The 12,087-nt window shown below is 48.7% G+C and overlaps 1 protein-coding gene across 5 annotated transcripts in view; it reads left to right on the forward strand.

Annotated features, from left to right (window-relative positions):
• elmo1 (engulfment and cell motility 1 (ced-12 homolog, C. elegans)) overlaps positions 1-12,087 on the forward strand; it is a 330,714-nt gene that overhangs the window by 257,357 nt on the left and 61,270 nt on the right. The window contains exon 1 of one of the 5 annotated variants that reach the window (XM_038796919.1): positions 2,333-2,357. The exons of 3 other annotated variants lie outside the window; for them this stretch is intronic. The gene's annotated coding sequence lies outside the window, so the exon portion shown is untranslated. Of the gene's footprint in view, positions 1-2,332; positions 2,358-2,393; positions 2,672-12,087 lie in introns of those variants that run through there. One more of the 5 variants, XM_038796917.1, reaches the window with a different exon arrangement.

Below are 12,087 nucleotides of genomic sequence, written 5' to 3' on the forward strand. Positions count from 1 at the left end.
CTGCATTTCTGGTCACCCAATTGTGTGTTACAGTAAAAACAGAAAATTCTGGAAAACCGAGCATGTCAGGAAGCATCTGCGGAGCGAGAAACAAGAGTTAACGTTTCAAGTTCAATATGACCCTTCAGAATATTGATAGTTCCTTGATGGGCGGGGTTTGATCTGTAAACATGGCTGTGGCTCAATGGGCTGCAGGCCCTCCCTATGTTTCTGAAACTCGTGTTATTGCTGCTGTCACTTATGAGAGGAAAGGTTTGGAGGCCTGTAAGTTTAACAGTGATGCCGCACATATGATATATAAATCTGTTCTTCACAGATTCATGCTTTAGAGCAAATCAGGAATCCAACCACCAGAGGGACTTGTCAGACTCTGCTGAATTATTAGTAAAATGCTCTTTATGGAGATTGATGGTGCAGTCTGTAACGTCCCTTAAGCATCTGTTCAATATGCAAAATGATAGCTGGATTTTATAACACTTCAAAATGTTCAAGAATTAAAAGCTTACAGTTATGTAGATTAAGGGAGTAAAAAAGGAAATGTGTCTCCATTACCATCATTAAGTTCCCTTTTATGTTGCAGTTCAAGGCATTGAAACAATAAAATAGTCTATGATATCCATCAGTTTCATGGAGCATCACTTTAAAAGATTAAAAACGCTGCAGTTTTGTTTGAAAAATTAAATTGGATTATTTGTAGATACAGGACTTGCAGAAGTCGCCTTTGATTTCAGTATTAATATTTAAGAATAAAGAACTCACATTTAAATAGTGAGGTCTGTGACCTCAGGCCACGCAATGAAGTGCTTCCCAAGTGCGGTCACTGTTGACTGTTAAAAACGCAGCAGCCAATTTGTGCACCCCAAGTTCCCTCAAAGAGCAATGAGATAAATGACCAGGTAATCTATTTTTTGTGATACTTGTCAAGGGATAGAATCACAGAATAATAGTGCAGAAGAGGCCATTCGGCCCATCGAGTGTGCCCCGACACATGAGAAATACCTGACCCGTTCACCTAATCACATTTGCCAGCGCTTAAATATTGGCAAGGAGAGTTTGCCAACTCTTTGAAATATCTATCTTTTACGCCCATCCGACATCTTTAACGTCTCATTTGAAGGACAGCGACTCCAAAGTGCAATTCTCTTTCGGTGCCGCACTGAGTGCGCCAGCCTTCGTTTTATGCTCAAGTCCCTGGAGTAGAACTTGAATGTGAAACCTACTGACTACAAAGGAAGAGTACTTTGAGCCTGTGTGTCATAGTACAAGGGGGAGGCTACAAAATATTTAATAGTGCTGATCATTATTTCCACCTCGATCTTTGGTGGAGTAGCTCTTAAAAATATGATTATAGTGAAGGTGACCTGTCTTTGATGGGATTCAATTTAAAATGGGAAAAGGGAAGTTCAACTACCTCGCGTCGTGGCTCTGCATATCAACACTTTCGGGGTAGAATGTACCACCAGCCAGTTGTTCAGACGCTGACTGTAAAAATATTGTGCACCTGTGGGCTTCATTCCCGTATTGCTGGCAGTAGATTTTACAATTGCAGACGATAATTCCCCTCATGTTAACTGATTGCAACTTTAGAATAGAAGAGTTAAAATAGAATAGGTAATAAGTTGGCATGGGACTCTTAAAAACCCTAGCACCATTGAAAAGCAGAATGTAATCCAGGAGATTTTTTGACTAATCACAGCATGATGTCTGGATGCTTGAAAAATCCAGACAGGAAAAATAATATGGTGCATATTCTGCGATGTTGAGAGCCCAGAGCTTGATCATTTCAGTAAATCAAATTGTGAGGCTGTCAAACTAAAGGAACTGTTTGTAGGGAATAGATTCCAGTCTTTTGCGTTTTGTGCTGAGGGAGAATTGGACTGGAGGATAAACAGTGGAAGAATGTATTAGTTCTCGCTTGAAGGTGGAGGCAAAAGATAAAAAAGAATTCTGTCAGCATCTGGGTTAAAATTAAGAATGAGTATGAAAAGATGGGCCACGCGTTTAATGAGGCTGACAGCAGATGTTCACTACAGATCTTGACTTGTTGCCGGAGTCTGTTTCCATGGTAATGGGAAATGGTAATTACTGAGCCCGGGCTCTTTTTTTTCTCTCTGTGCTCCATGACACATTGGTGATTTTAATGGATTTAATCTCTCTCTCTCTCTCTCCGCTTAATTGTCGTGCTCCTATATCTCGTGCCTGACAGGCTGATATACATAAGATCAGGCTGTTAGTGCGCGCACAATGCTTGTACTGCCGAGGGATGCTGGAGAAGTGGGCAGGCGTTTTGACATCTTTAGCCCTCTTCCTTGATTGGGTGTTTGGACAGGAGCACCAGCCAATACGCACGTCGACAGGTAGAGATTATTCTATAAACACAGGCAAAGCTGCTCACTCCTCTTCAGATTTGGAGCTTTGCTGCTTGGAACTGATACCAGCTCATCTCCCTTTGACATATTGAAGGTGTTTTGTTTGAAAATATTTTTGCATTAAAAGAGCTCCGTTGGGAGAACCATTCTGTTACTAGTGTCTGCTGCTAATATTGGAACAAGATTGCTGTTCTTCCGTCAACCACCCATCCCCTGCAACACCCACCTACAACCCCTTGCTTTTCTTTTGAGCTCCGCATATATAGGTTTGCAACCTGCCACTATGGACCAGCAGCGTCTGTGTGAGTAGTCGTTATATTTCTCTGTACTCTGTTGCAGCTATTTACTGCATTTATGGGTTTTTAATTTTGTTTCAATTTGCATGCAAGTTCCTCTGATATGTATAAACCGACAGAGGTAGGACTGTTACTCTTGGAATTTGCAAGTTTCCCAGCTTCTCTTTTTCTCCCTCTCTCTCTCTCTCTGTCTCTCTTCCCCCCCCCCCCCCCCAGAGACTCTATTTTCCCATTGGATTTCTCCCCTCGTGCATTGTAAGCTTATAGATTTGATAACCTGATAATTGAAATGATAGCAGTCAGTCGTGACTTTGCAATTCCACTATTACAATGCCAAGTGGGATAGGGACTGCCATTTAAAATATGCCATATTAACGCTAGATAATCAGTGAGGGAAATATTTCCAAGAATAAAATGAATGGAATGTGGGGATCACTGACCTCAACAGAGGATTAAAGCAATTATTTATCTTGCCTTTAGAGACCGCGTCCTTGGTAAGATATTCGCCCATGCAAATGAAGCCTGTTTCTTCATTAACGGATAATATTTACACTCAGTAATCCAGTCCTGGGCAAACAATCTGACAGTGAGTAGGCACAGCCAACTGAAGGTGGTCAGTCACCTAATTTTCTTGGGGCAACAAAATTGAAGTGGCCTTAAATTGCTTTCTCAGATCTGTGTTAAGAGGCTGTTTGGATATAGACACAGAGAACCCAGAGAACGTGTATCGCTTTTTCTGTCGGATTTCTTTTTGTCCAGAATTCCTGAAATGCAGGACATAGAGTGCCACTCACTGTCGGCTGATATGAGTGGCGTACAGAAGTTGTGTTCCAGTTTTGCAGCATCCCCTCTTACCAAGTTCTGACCCAGAAATGCAGTCCTGCTGTTAATGCAAACACAATCAGCAGAGCTGTGTAAATACTGATTAGTCCGTATTCCAGGGCAGTACAGGAGGAGTTCTCTCGGTTTCATTGGATCGCAAATGAGCAGCCCTGGCTGATAGCTGTGCGAGTTAAATCGTGGAAAGGGATCACCCATCACAATAGCGTTAGATTCAGCATGACCCTAGTGTGCCTTCCATTTGTTTCAGGGTAAGTGTCTCAAAACAATTTCTAGGTGAGGATAATGCTTGCGCTGAAGGAGAGGGGCGAAGGATCATCTGCTTTTTGTGTTGTTGGCTGTTATATAATTTGGAAGGCTGTTTAATGGGAGAACAGGAATGAAATGCTGTGTTCCCTGGGGCTCGATTGAATTCTATGAATTGATGGTCCACCTACCATGTTATTCTCTTGCACAGCGATATTTTCGGATGATTGAGTTGCACGGCAAAATTAAGTGATTTTGAGATTGCGCATCTTCAGCGTTTCGCGATGCTACTCGGAAGCTAACTGCCAAGAAAAGTGCAGGAGTGGTTCTGAGAAAGTTTTCCTCCAGCTCTTCACTCTGTTTCCTTTTCTCGCAAAGAGGTTTGAGAATTGGAAGGTGGTGTGGGAGTTAATAATGTTAATGATCTGTAGACTGCTAGAAGGAGATGAGAAATGTTACCAGAGCTTACCAGTAAATCAAGCCCATTGCAGATTTGAGTTTGCTGTCGTTGCCTTCCCCGGATCATTGGCATTCGTCACTCAGTAAAGAAAGGAAACTTGCACTTTCCTACATTGCAACAGTGACCAGTATTCCGGTAGCCGTAAACTGTGCTTTGGGACATTCAGAGGTTGTAAAATGGTATATTAATCAATTATTTATTCCTTATATAGCTCTCCACATGATACCCTCGGGATGCCCTAAAGTGTTTTGCAGCCAATGAAATTGTTAACACTCTGTCCAATTTGTGTATAGCAAGATCCCAAAAACAACAGGATGAGCCACAACAATAAAAGGCCAGATTAGCTAGTTTTATTTTGGCCATGTTGTCCATGCCCTGCTTTTCTTTAATCTCATCTGAATGATGGGACCTGCGACAATACGCCACTTTCTCATTACCCAGCTGAAGTGCCAGCCTAGATTGCATGCTCAAATCCTGGAGTGGAACTTGAATGCATTACCTTTTACCAAGTGGTGCGAGTGTAAGCAATTGATTCAAAATAACCCCAATAATATGTTAATGGGGCTACTTGCTGCAAAATAAAAGAAACGATCTGCCAAAGGCTTCTTTGCTGATAATTACAGCCTTGTGTTCATTACCTAAAGCTTGAGGTTATCAAATTTTGCAAAGCCCCCCAATTTATAGTTTCTAAGAGATCGTTAACTCTCTTAACCTGCGATTCCCCTTTCAGCTTGAAACCAGGTAATTAATCAAAACTAGAACCACAAGTGCTTCAGCAATATCGGCGCGATTTAACAGAAACATTTCTAAGTGTCATTGTGGGTGCGATTGGCAGAGTGTTTCATGATGTCTGCGTTGGCGAGATCGTGGCCCATATTTAATGGCACTGAGTGCTGGAAATGATTCCCCACAAACGTCTCGCCATTACTGGCATTCTCGCCATCTGATTCGCCAAACTCAGCAGCGCCACAGCAGCTTGCCGCTAACAAGGGAGAGCTGCTTTTAAATGCTCGCTCACCTCTCACTCCAGTCAGCACACAAGCATGGCAACGCGCAGACCCGCACCTCGCTTTGCCGCAATGCCGACTTTGCCAGGCTTCTGGACGCTTGGACAAGAGACGGAACACCCCTTACCCCCGAGGGGGGTCAGAGGGTCAGCAGCAGGGCCACCAATACCGCCTGGGAGGCAGTGGCAGCAGCTGTCAGTTCAGGCAGCATGACCAGGAGGTCCGCTGTCCAATGCCGGAAGAAGACCAACGACCTCCACTAAACTGCTAGGGTAAGTTATCACCTCTCTCCTGGCATCAGTTCCAAACCCCACCCCCCACAAATCACTGGCTGACACCTTGCACCCTTCTCACATCCGATCTCTGTGCTAGCTCCTCAGCACCCACCTGCACAACACCTTCATGCCCAGCTTCGGTGCCTGCCCACATGTGCCATAGAACCCCCCGATCCATCAAGTGCGCGGCTCACAAAGTCCTCTCTTAGTCCCCACAGGAGAAGGTAGCCCATAAGAGGCAGGAAAGGGCCAAGAGTACCTGAGATCCCCCTATGAGGAATGGGCTCCGGAGATTGCGGGGTTGACCAAGGAGAGTGGAGTCACCGACAGCGAGGTTGGCCTGCACCAAAGACGTGAGGATCCACTGCCCCTTCACCCACATAACCTGTCTCAAGTGAGTTGTTCATGTCAGACATAATCTTCCTTCCCTCTCACTGACCACATGCCCATTCTGTCGCAGGATCTCCATCTGAACGGGCCGGGCTATCCGGAGTAGTGTCCCCCCTCCACCCCGCCATCCAAAAGATCACCTCAGTGGAGAGCTCTGAGGAGACCACCATTGAGGTGCCACAGCTATCATCCCCACCTTCCACCAGCGCAGAGAGACACCCCTCAGTGGGCGACATTAATGGACAGGCTTCTGGTACACAATCTGATGAGCACCACACGATCACTGATACACGTCAGTTCGAGGCAGGAACATCCAAGAGAGTCAGCAGTCGGAGGTCTGCTAGATCCCAGGACTCAGCTGGGTCCCGGTCAGATGCCGAGCCTCTGGACAGGGTTCTCCCAGAGCTGATGCAGATGCTCAAACACAACTTTGAGATTCTGGGGGGGCTGTCAACGACATTCCAGTGAGTGCTTAGCTGATTGGAGGAATCCCAAAGGCTACGGGCGCAGGAGAAGATGCCAACAATGCGTGGCACTGCGGCCAACATTGCTCAAGTGGCAACCGCAGTAGAAAGCCTGGAACATGAACAGAACGTCTTGAGTGGTGGTGTCCAAGTCATGGCTCAGTCTGTGACAACCATGGCTGAGGGTCTGGACATCGTGTCCCAGTGCTGAGGGACATGTCCCAGATGCAGGTAGGCATTGCCGAGGCACTGCAGAGTGTGTCCAAGTCGCTGTGGGACGTGTCCCAGACACAGTTGGACAGTCCCGTGGCACTCCAGAGCATGGCTCAGTCACTGAGGAGCATTGCTGAGGGCGGCGACACCATGGTGCAGACAATGGGGAGCCACCAGCACTGGGAGAGCCAGATGACGCAGAGGCCTCCGGAGCTCACTCCGTCCCATGGAGACCCCCCAGGGCCCTACGGGCACCATCAGGGAGGAGGAACCTCTGGAGGCCAACCAGGGCCTGCCACCGAGGAAACAACTGTGGTCTCCAGTTCTTAATCTCCCCCTTCCTTACACTGATGCACCTTAAGGTCAGTGGACAGAACAGAATGGTGTGGTGATGCCAATGACACTGGTAGGTCGGCTGGTACCATCCAGCTCCAGGCCCTCCAGAGGACAACCGGCAAGTAGCAAACTGCTTTCACCTCTGATGTGCATCCTGGGGACACACCAAGACATAGAAGTAGACCACGTAAGATATAGAAGATTGAGGATCACTGAATGGGCAATGGGGGGGAGCTGGTGGGCAGTGGACCAGCCTGAATTCCAATCCTGTGTTAACCTCTGCTCCCCCCCTACAACCCCATCCCCTGAGCACAGTGGTCCAAGATCAAACGTCCGATGCAGACCCCGTTCAGAGGATACGTTTGAGCACATTGTAAGCAGAAAGACAGGAGTCAGACTTAGGCATAAATTGAGGAGCACCAAAGCTAACATCACAGTGAGTGAATATCACCTTCCTGTCTTGAATAATGACCTACTGACAGTGCCGACACAGGCCCATCACCCTGGAGTGATGTTACACAGACCCTTGGAGGGTGGAACACGGTAGTCGGGGGGGCATGGGTGGGAGGGACAGCAAATGGGAGGGAAGGAGGAAGATGGGAGGGGTGTTATGGGGGTGAGCTAATGGACAAAGCCTCGTCCTATGAAAAGAAGGGGAGGATGAGAGCCTTCCTGGTCCTCGGGCATGCGAGGCCTTGCCGACGCCTGTCCTCCATCCTTCGGCTCTTCCTGCGGGTCCTCCCCGGACTCCTCCACCATCCCCTTCTGGCCCCTCTCCTCAGACAATGCCGCATGTCCCTCCTTCTCCAGCATGTTGCCCACTACTATGCCAGGTTGTAGAGGGCACAGCAGACCACCACAAAGCAGGGGACCCTCTTTGGGGGGGTACTACAATGCACCATCAGAGCGGTTCAAAGATCAGATCCCCATTTTGAGCAGTCCAATGCACCACTCAGTGACAGCACAGGGGGTAATATGGGCTTTGTTACATCAGGTCTCTGCCTTGGTTTCTGGCCTCCATTCTCACATCACCAGCCAGGAACTTAGCTTACCCCCCAGGAGCCAACTTGTCATCTGGGGTGCTCCTCGAAGACACCGGGGATCTCTTGAGTGTCCAACGATGTGTCTCTCATGCACTGTCCCTGGGAAGTGTGCATATATATGTATGATCCGGAGATGGTGGTCACATACAAGTTGAAGATTCAGAGAGTGGGACCCCTTTCTGTTAATGAAGGGCACTCCCTGACACTCCAATGCACACAAGGTGGCATGCGTGCCATCAATTACCCCTGGACCTGGGGCATCCCAGCGATAGTGGAGAATCATGCAGCCTGGGCATTTTGGTGGGCTTAGTCCAGCTCAAAGTTGATATACTCAGCTGCCTGGGCATACAGAGTATCCATGACCTCACGGATGCACTTGTGGGCTGTAGCTTGAGAAATGCTGCACAAGGTCCCGCTCGAGCCCTGGCATAAAAGTTCAGGGCTGTGGTGCCCTTCACGGCCACTGGGAGTGGGTGTTTTCCTCTTCCACGAGGTCTGCAAGGACGTGGCACAGGAGCCGCACTGTCTCTTTTTTGAGACGGACTCTCTTGCAGCACATGCTGTCCGTCAGCTCCTCAAAAGACAAACGAAGCCTGTACACCTTAGGCCGTCGCTGGCCTCCCCTCCTGGGTTCCTCCTTGGCCTGACAGGCAGCTGGGTTTTCAGGGTGTGCGGTGGCAGCCACCTGCACATGGGATGTTGCCTCCAGCCTGCGTCAATGTTGCTGCCTTCTCCAGTGCTTGGCCTCCTGGGCAGCCACCAGCACAACAAGGGCATTCTCTGCAGGATCGACACCACCACCCAGTTTGGTATCTGCAGGAATTGGAGATGGAGAGAGACTGGCAATCAGTTAGGGGTTCCACCCCGGGATCCTCACATCCCCCGAGCCTCCCCCACCCTTACATGTCCTGCCTTCTCTCAGAGTGCCATCCAGCGAGCCAGTCATGCTGGAAAACCTTGCTCTGCACATTCACCCTTGGTTACTGCAGAAGCCCCCAGGCCCCTGCCAGAAAGATTAGGGAGACTGTGCTCAGGCGCCCTCTCCTCATCCACATACACACCCTTTGGTTGCTAGGATATGTTTGATGGTTGGTTGCTGCCTCTATGGTGCTGACGGTTCTGGAGTTCAGGCACACTGATCAAGCTCAAAGTTTGATTGAAATGCAATCAAGAACCTACGTGAGAATATTTTGTTTATTAAATGGTCAACAGTAACAAAGATTTGAAAATCAACTACGTATGGCCTCCTTGTGCATTGTAAATTCCATGATGATCTATGGTAACATTCCACATATCACACTAACCAGTAAACAACAAGGAAACGTCATGTTCCATATTGGTACCAATAAAAAGTTATATTTGCTCATCTTCACAAAAAAGTCTCAAACACACAGGGCGCGATTCTCTGACCCCCACGATGGGTCGGAGAATAGCGGGAGGGCCTTCCCGACATTTTTCCCGACCTCCCGCTATTCCCCCCCCCCCCTCCCCCACGGCCGCCCCACGACACGAATAGCTGCTCGCCGTTTTTTACGGCGAGCAGCGATTCTCCCCTAGCCGATGGGCCAATTTCCCAGGCCTTTACGGCCGTTTTCACGAACTTCAACACACCTGCTCTCACCGTTCGTGAAAACGGCCGCAAAGTGCCGTTCTGGGGAACCATGGAACCACGGCCGTGCCAAGGGTGCCATGGGCCCGCGATCGGTGGGCACCGATCGCGGGCAGCGGGTACGAACCCCGCACACTCTTTGTTCTTCCGCCGCCCCGCTGGATCAGCTGAGGCGCATAACGGCCCGCGCATGCGCGGGTTTCACACATATGCGTGATGACGTCATCCGCGCATGCGCGGGTTGGAGCCGTCCAATCCGCGCATGCGCGGCTGACATCATCATTTGCGTCAGCCGTCGTTAACTTTGGCACGCGGGCTTAGCGAAATTCACTAAGCGCGCGATGCCGAGGTTCACGGGGCCCCGCTGCTAGCCCCGACCGGGGAGCAGAATCGGGTCCCGGGAGGGGGCGCGGGGGCTGCCGTGAGACACGGCCGGGTTCACGGCAGCCTTCACGACTCTCCGCATTTGCGGAGAATCGCGCCCACGGTATCACCCTTCACAGGTTCCTCAACAGAAACGGAGGATAAGCCTGAGAACATGTCATCGTGCCCAGACCTTTGTTATAGAAATGATCTGTCCATCAATGTGTGACTTGTTCCACAAATCAGTGCCACTCTCCATCCAGGAGCCGTAGCTGTGCAGGCCCCCCCATACGGCCCAATCTCACTGGAACCAAATCCTGGCATCCACATATTCCACCGGTGCTCAAGGTGCAGTTGAACATCCGTGGCTTCCGCCGTGTTTAACCCGATGTGACATGCCAGTTACATGCAGCACTCACCACACCAGCAACAAAAGCAGCAGCAATCTGAAAAGCATTTCTTCAACAGTGTTAGCAGGTGACCCATTTAAATCAATGTCGCGCACCAGGTCCTACAGCGTCTTCTTGCTTCAAACCGGATTGCCTTCTGGACTCATACGTCCTCCTCATCCCAGTGTTCCAGGATCCAGGAATCTTAGAAACAGTTGTCCTTCTTTCCAGCTACAGAAAAGGAAGGAAACAGCAACAGCAGCCTCCAGGTGGGGCAAACAGCAAACACAACCGGCAGCTGCAAAGTGCTCACATAACTGGCAAGGTTAATTCCCGATTAGCAATAACCTTCAGCTGTGAAGCTAGAGGCTGCTCACAGTAAAAGGGAGTTAAAGTGACCGTCAGCATATAACCAAGAACAGGGCTCTATCCTGGAAGTGTTTGATAGGACAGACAGGCAGCAGCTGTAGTTGCCTGTTATGGATATCCATAATATTTAAAGATGGCTTGAATGCCTCACAAACTAAAACCCCTCACAACCATCCCCCCACCCCCGGCCCAGGGGTAACCCCTGATCTGGAACGTTTCAGGCCCCCGACCAAGGCCAGCTTCCCTGAGCCCCCCCCCCCGGAGCACTGGATCAGAACCTCCGGAGTCCTCGAGCTGTATGCTGGAAAATTAAAATGGCTACTCTCTTCCTGAGTTCCCCTCCAACGCCATTGCGCCAGCTTCACGTTTTTAAAAAGGAGACTAAACAACGCCCGAGTGATTTCTCGCTGGAGAGCCGGTTATTCCCACAAGGCCGTTACATTCGACTTCAATCTGACTAATGAGATGGAAATTGATGCAAATTGGGGGTGAATGATATGCTCGCCATATTTGGGCACGATCCGAAATTCGCCATCGGGAGCGGGCCGGTTAGATAGCAAACTGATTCACCACCGGGCGTTGAATCTCAATTTTGGCCTTTCCCTCTGTTTAACCAATGCACTCAAATCCGCATCAGGCACAGCGTGGTGGTTAAATCACGCACATTAACTCTGCAATTGATTGTTAAAAATAATCTATACAGATGTACCAAGTGCTGAATTCTTCCCTTTTTAATAAAGCAGTGTGTTCGTAACCTAGAAACAGAACTGCCAACATGAAGACTTTGTTTGCGTGGTCCGCCACCTGCAGAGGTTTTCCGAACATTAACTTTTATTAGTTTTTATGGAGGATGCAGTGATACGGAAACTATTCGTATGATTTACTTTCTAACGGAAGGAAATGCACAGATTACTTGGTATTCTGTGCATATGTTTGGACGATTTTGTGGTTCAACATGCTTTGTGACTTGAATATTGTCTACACAACCATTAATTTATGCATCTTAGGCTTCTAGGTATGCCTCATGGCAGAAAAGCTTTCACTCATTCTTGCATAGATGGTGAGTGCTCGAATGCCATTCAACTAGGGGTGGCATTACAGCCAGTCCTGTCCTTACTCAAACCTCAACACTTGGGCAGGAATTGTTGGATGCCAATCGGGAATGGAAACATGGGCCTCGTTTATTCCCCAAACAAGGGACATTGGAGCCAATTGTGCTGCTTCAGTTGGTGCCCCAGGTGAGAGTAGTGAGCTCAGAACAAACTGGGGATGAGTAAAGCTTGTGATGACCTTGCTCTTCTCAGCTTGGACTACTCTCTAGCTCTCTTTCCTCCGTCCGTTTAAGACACTTCTTCAACCCTACCTTTCGGATGAGGCAACAAACCAAGCCTCCTTCTGTCCTCTTGAGTGGACGTGAA

This window comes from Scyliorhinus canicula, chromosome 5 (genome assembly GCF_902713615.1).
Source record: "Scyliorhinus canicula chromosome 5, sScyCan1.1, whole genome shotgun sequence".
Lineage (NCBI taxonomy): Eukaryota > Metazoa > Chordata > Chondrichthyes > Carcharhiniformes > Scyliorhinidae > Scyliorhinus > Scyliorhinus canicula.